This window comes from Ursus maritimus, unplaced genomic scaffold, assembly GCF_017311325.1.
Source record: "Ursus maritimus isolate PB19 unplaced genomic scaffold, ASM1731132v1 scaffold_2, whole genome shotgun sequence".
Taxonomy (NCBI): domain Eukaryota; kingdom Metazoa; phylum Chordata; class Mammalia; order Carnivora; family Ursidae; genus Ursus; species Ursus maritimus.
Window position 1 is genome coordinate 3,477,796 of NW_024424452.1, and position 5,959 is coordinate 3,483,754.

The 5,959-nt window shown below is 59.0% G+C and overlaps 1 long non-coding RNA gene across 4 annotated transcripts in view; it reads left to right on the forward strand.

The window, feature by feature from the left end:
• The first annotated feature begins 71 nt into the window (after positions 1–71).
• LOC103669943 overlaps positions 72–5,959 on the forward strand; it is a 7,080-nt gene continuing 1,192 nt past the window's right edge. Inside the window, exons 1-3 of one of the 4 annotated variants that reach the window (XR_005835922.1) lie at positions 72–4,335; positions 4,455–4,483; positions 4,589–5,148. This is a non-coding gene — a long non-coding RNA (uncharacterized LOC103669943). Of the gene's footprint in view, positions 5,149–5,959 lie in introns of all 4 variants that reach the window. The other 3 variants (XR_005835921.1, XR_005835923.1, XR_570443.2) reach the window with 3 other exon arrangements.

A 5,959-nucleotide genomic window follows, 5' to 3' on the forward strand; every position in this document is an offset into this window, starting at 1 on the left:
CCCCCCCCCCCCCAGGGCTGCCCTCTCCCTCCAGGTCCCATGTGCCCGCTTACACCTCGCTGTCCCCCCAGGGCACCGACTCCGAGTCCGAGGACGCGCCCCCCCAGCACTCCTTCGTCAACCACTACATGAGTGACCCCACCTACTACAACTCATGGAAGCGTCGGGCCCCGGGCCGGCGCGCCCCACACAGGTACGAGGCGGTGGCAGGCGGCGAGGCGGGGCCGCATCTGCACACTGTGGTCACCACGCAGAGCGCCGTGTTCGCGCCAGGGGGCCCCGGCGCCCGGACTCCGCTCACCGGCTTCTCCTCCTTCGTGTGACGGCCCCCGCGGGGCCTTGGCGACCTCCCAGCCTCCTTTTGTTAAGACAATCAACTCCAATAACTGAGCTCAAGCTTTTGTTTAAAGAGAATTCTGATAAGTGATGATTTTACCTACTTGTGGACACTAGATTTCAATTAGGAAGGTTTTTTTAACGGCTTTTTGTAACATCGCTGCAGGAAGCGGGTTTCTTTGTGTTCTTTTCTTTTTACGAGAAGGTGTATTTCAGTGGTGCAATGGCGGGAAGGCCTCAGACCCCCCCACCCCCAGCCCCGGGTTTCTCCATCCCGAGGCCCAACTGGGGAGGCTGCGGGGAAGGAAGAGCAGGGGTCCAGGGAGCTGTCCGCCCGCGTCCAGGCCGCTCTTCCTCTTCTCTACCTCCCGTGCCTCCGGAGAACCAGCTGCGCTCCAGGCTCTCCATCGGCGACACCGCCCGGCTGGGCTCTCACCGGCCCCTGGGGCCCGCAGGGCGAAGTCTGCCCCGGGCTCGGCGCTTTTCCACCCGATGCATCCACCTCTGAACTATTCTCCCTCCGCAGTTTCTAGGCAAGGAATCAGCTTCCGGGTTCCAGGCAAGGGGGCAGAGATTTCGAGGTGGGGTCCTCTGACCCGGTGACGACTCCGTTGGTTGCACCCTGTGTCATTCCAGTGGTGAAATATCGGGGCTTTTTTCTTCCTTTCTCTCCTTAAACCCGACGGTGCAGAGCAGGAAACCACCCCCAGGGCTGGAAGCCGCCAGGCCGGCCCTCACTTAGCAAGCTAGCTCCTTCCTGAGAACACAGCCCACGGCCAGCCCCGCGAACCCGAGAGAACCAGACGGCGCTTGCAGAATTGCTTGTTGTGTAAGACGTGTGCACTGTTAACCAGAGTATTTTTTAAATCTTTTTATCTTTTTTTAAACTATGTCACATGAAATGAATGAGTCTCTGCTGTCTCCAGGTGCCTTTTTATTAATTGTTTAGCTTTGTACATGAGAAAGACGGAAAGCGTCAGTGTCTCCAAATAAAGCAGAACAGCTCTGAGCAAACGAGGCCCCGAATTGCCTGCTCCCTGCCAGGCCTCCTGCGCAGGTGGGCGCCGGCCTTCCTCTGAGCGCGGCCCCCTGGTCTCCTTGCTCCGCCCGCTGCCCACTGCCTTGACCACCAGGGCTGCTGCTGTCCCCTCCCCCAACCCCAGCCCAGCTTCTAGCCTTAACGGGTTTTCCGGAAATTTTTTTTTTCCCTTTGCTATTGTTTTGTTTTAGTTTTTTAGCTACATGAAAAGAGCATGAACGACGTTGAAAATTCGAGAGTCCAAACCATAGCTGTGGCCCCAGCCATCACATTATTCCTGCAAGAGGGGACTGATGTGGCTGAGCAGCAGGTGGCCAACCCTCCAGGCCAGAGCCTAGGTCCAGGCGTACACGGCATGCGGCTGGTGCCAGTGGGAGCCGCCCAGAGCTCGGGGAGGGCCCGGTGTCCCCGACTCGCCAGGAGTGTGGCCATGACACTGCCCAGCCATTCTGTTGACACCCCAAAGGCCCCGGGGGAGCGAGGCAGGTGCTGTCCTCCCAGGTGACCTGCCGGTGCCCTGAGGGCGGGGGAGCCTGTCTCCCGGCCACGTGGAGAGCGTGTGGTGTCTACTCAGCTGTCTTCCTTCTGTAGCTCCACGGGGCCCTCTGCTTTCAGAGACGCTGCCCATGGCCCCAGGAGACCGAGAAGTTTTGTGTTGGGTGAAAAGCCCCTATTTAGTTTTTTCAAAACTAGAGGGTATTAAAGGTTCCTTTCTCCCTCTCTCAGTCCCCTCCTTTTCCTTCCCCCCTTCCTTCTCTTCTTCCTGCCTTCTTTTTCTGAGCGGAGGCGGAAATATTCTAAACCAAAAATCCTAGACGCTCTTCCCAAAGCCACTTGTGCGTGAGAATCACCCCCCACCCCCGCCGCAGTTCACTGGACACAGGAGTCACCTCGGGGCCGGAGACCCCCTCCTTGCTCTCCGCCCGGCAACGGCCAGCAAAGGGGGCAGGAAACCGCGAGGCTGCAAGCGGAACTTCTTGGAAGACAGGCACCCCGCGGAGACCTCAGACAGACCCTGCCTTCTGTGAGCTTCGCTCTCTAAGCCATATGGACTTTGCTTTAAATAATGGGGGAAAGTGTTAGAACGTGTTGGAATGAGGACGATTTGGTTTGAGGTATGTTCTTTGCTTTGGAGGTTTCTGCTGCAACATGACACTTTTTTTCAGGTTCATTCTCTTTCCCGTGCTTTCTCAACCTTCCCTGAGCTTGCTTTGTGTGGAACTGAGGCTACACTGGCTGTGGACGGACTGTTAGCACCCGCGCTCTAGCCCGTCCCCCAGGAGAGAGGGCACCAAAGGAAGAGAGGGTGTTGGCAGCCCGGTTTCTGCCTCCCCCAGCAGCATGCGCCTGGACAAGCGTCACTTCCTGGCCTCTCACCTTTAAGGAGAAAAAAATATATATCTCACACGAACAAGCAACATTTCTTTAACCAAGGCAAGACAAAACGTCCGCTTCTTGTCTTCTGTAGTGACGTCCTCCGGGTGCTTCTGCCGTAGCTGAGCCCCCCCACGCACGCCGTCGGGTGAGTCATTGGAGATTGTGCTGACAGGTGAGGGTGAACCAGTGAAGCGGCCAGGAGGGGCCGGGCTTTCTGTCGGAGCTGCAGGGCTGGGCTTGCACGGGGCTGCCCCTCTCCGCCAGGCAGCAGAGCACAGCTTTCCAGACAGGTGAGCAGCGGGGAGGCTGCAGGCGGTCCCCGCACCTGGCGGGCGTGAAGCACGTCAGCATGGTTCGTGTACCCCCTCCTGGATAAGTCGGCCCACACCGAACCCCTCCTCCCCTCACCTCCCCCTCTGCTGCTCTCACTGCCATGCTTTTAAGGAGTACTCGATGAGATGCCGTAGCAGAGGACGGTGTGACTAGGGCAACATGGGGACCCATGCGCCCGCGAGCGAGGGACGAGGCCCTCGGCCAGGGAAAACGTCCACACCACCAGGAGGAAGGGTCGCGCGTGCTCTGTAAACTTTTGATGCTGGGCTTGCACTTGATCACGACTGGACTGAAGCATGGTGTTTGCGTAACGGATCGTAGCATGGTTTCTAGTTTTTACAAATTCTTGGCACACGGTGTAGTTATTCTCCCAAGGAGCAACCCATCCGAGTATCCAAATCTGGATGTCCTTGATGCAGCATCCCTGTAGCATGGATCCGGTCGGGAAGGCAGAAACACTGTGGCCATCCGTGAGCGGAGCTAGTCAGCGGAGGCACGCCTCATCTCCCCTCCGTCGCCTTCTGGGTTATCGAGAGTCTAGGTCGTCCTGAAGTTTTCCCGACAACTTTTTCTGCAATTGTGCAGAAAACCAGATCTCATTAGAAAGAAAGAAAGAAAGAAAGAAAGAAAGAAAGAAAGAAAGAGAAGAAAGAAGAAAAAAAAACTTGTAGTAGGAAGACAGAGAGGTGCTATGGGTACGATTTTTAATAAAAACATAATTTTGTTCCTTATGCGCTTGTGGTTTTCTTCAACTATTGATGAAATGACTCGTTAATTCTAGGGCTGTAAAGACGAACTCCAGTGCGGTCCTGAACCACACTGGCAGCTGTCCCAGACCCCACTCCTGGGGAGATGCAGGTGAACACAGACAGCAGGGCTGAGGTCAGAGGGATTTACCCTGTCCCGGGGAGACGCACACGGGGGGCACCTGGCCATGTAGCCCCACGACCTGGTCGTGCCCCCCAAAGGCTCCACAGACCCGAGGGGAGACTGCTCCCTACCAAACTTAGCCTTAGTTGGCGGGAATGCGGGGCCGGAGCAAGACCTCCCTCCCCAGCCCCCAGGAGAGGCGTGGCCTCCCCGCATCCGCACCTGCCTTGCTGGGTGGCTCTGCATGCACGGTGCCTGCTGTGTTTCAGAATCACTGGGAGTGCGCACAAATCCCAGTGCTGCGGCCACACCCGCACCAACTAAGACAGGCTCTCTGGGGGCTGGGACAGACATCCGCTTCTTTTTTGAAAGCTGCCCAGGTGAGTCCCATGTTCAGGCAAAGCAGGGGAGAGGCAGGGCTGCCGGCCGCAGGAAGCACGGAGATCTGGGTCGCAGGGGCACCGGGGGCTGCATTTCTAATTTTGCCCTTTTACTCCAGAAGCCGGCACTGCCATCAACAAGCCAGAGGTAAGAACGTTTTCGTTTTCCTCTTTTCCCCGCCATCAACCGCCTACGTTCCACCCTCCATAAATATGACATTTTTAAAAAGTACGCATTTCCTACGGTCCCCAGGATTTCAGACATTGCGCCTGGTGAACGGTTACCGAACAGGACCGTTTGCCAGGTGGCCTTCTTCGCCTGTGTCAATCCACGGGACTCCACCAGGCCCTGTGAGGCAGGCACGGGCAGGGCTCCCAGTTTGTAGATGAGGAAACGCCCGGAGAGGTACAGACACCGGCCCCAGGGCAGCCCCTGGCAAGGGGCAGATTGGGCTCCAAACCTAGGCGGCTGGCTCCGCAGGGCCAGGGTCTGAGCCACCGCACTGCCTTCCAGGGGGGGTCTGCTTTCCCTGAGAGCCTGGGGCGCAGGGCTTGGAGAACCAGGTGGTGCTGCGCACGTCTCGGAGCCTGGCGGCTGCGCGGCCCCCCTGCACAGCAGTGCGCAGGCGCGCAGGAAGCTGCGTGTCCGCGTACGCTCTCCTCCCGCACACGGAGAAAACGTGCGCGTGGCCTGTGCCTGCCTCGCGGAGCTTCGTCATGTTGACTACCGTCGTTGGAAAGTTTGTGGAAGGCCTTTCTAAACGCAGCATTGGTCACCAGGAACAGAAACGCCACTGCCCTGCTGGGTGACAGGTAGGTGGGCTGCCCCAGGCAGGCAAAGCGACATGGGCGAGAGTCCCAGCCGCGCACAGGAGCCCCATTGCGGTTCCTCACCCCTGAGGACAGGACTGGGGGAGGGGGAGCGGCAGGAGCGCAGCGCCCTGCTCCAGGGTTCCTGGGCCGAGTCCCGCAGAGCCGGGCCCCAGGGGGCCCAGAGGCGCCCGTGGGCGCAGGGTCCGGGGAACGTGCATCTCCACGATTCAGGCTTGCGTTGAAGGGAACCGGGGCTCTGGGTCCTCCTCTCCTTCACCGAGGGCCCCAGCACAGGATGATGAGGACCTGGGTCCCACTAGGGTGCTTGAGCCCCTGGCATGGCCCTGAGCAAAGCGCCTCTGAGCAGAGCCCCCCCACCCCCATCCCAAGATCATGGAGAGCGGTGGTTCGGGGCTTTGGCTGCCTTTCCCTGCACACCTGCGCCCCCGCTGCCTCTTGGGCATCGTCTCTCCCCCGGCCACGCTGTACAAGCCAACCTCCCAGGCGACAAGCGCCCGGACTAGGCCAGGGTGTCGTGGCCGCCCCCTCCTTGCAGCGCGAGTCTGCAGCAGCAGAGGGGCAAGCTGGAGGTGCCTGTGCACCTCTTTATGGAGACTGCCTTACTTTGTGCCGGTTTCCAACCTTCCTGTCAACGGGGCAAGCTCCCCGCGTTCTGTCGAAAAGTTCCATTTGCTTAGGTTAGCCTGAGACTCTTCGCCTACTTGCAGTGGGAGAACCCTGTTTCTTACACCTGGGCGGCGGGGGGACCCTCGTCACACTCCGGCCTGAGGTCTGAGTGGCCGTGGTGCAC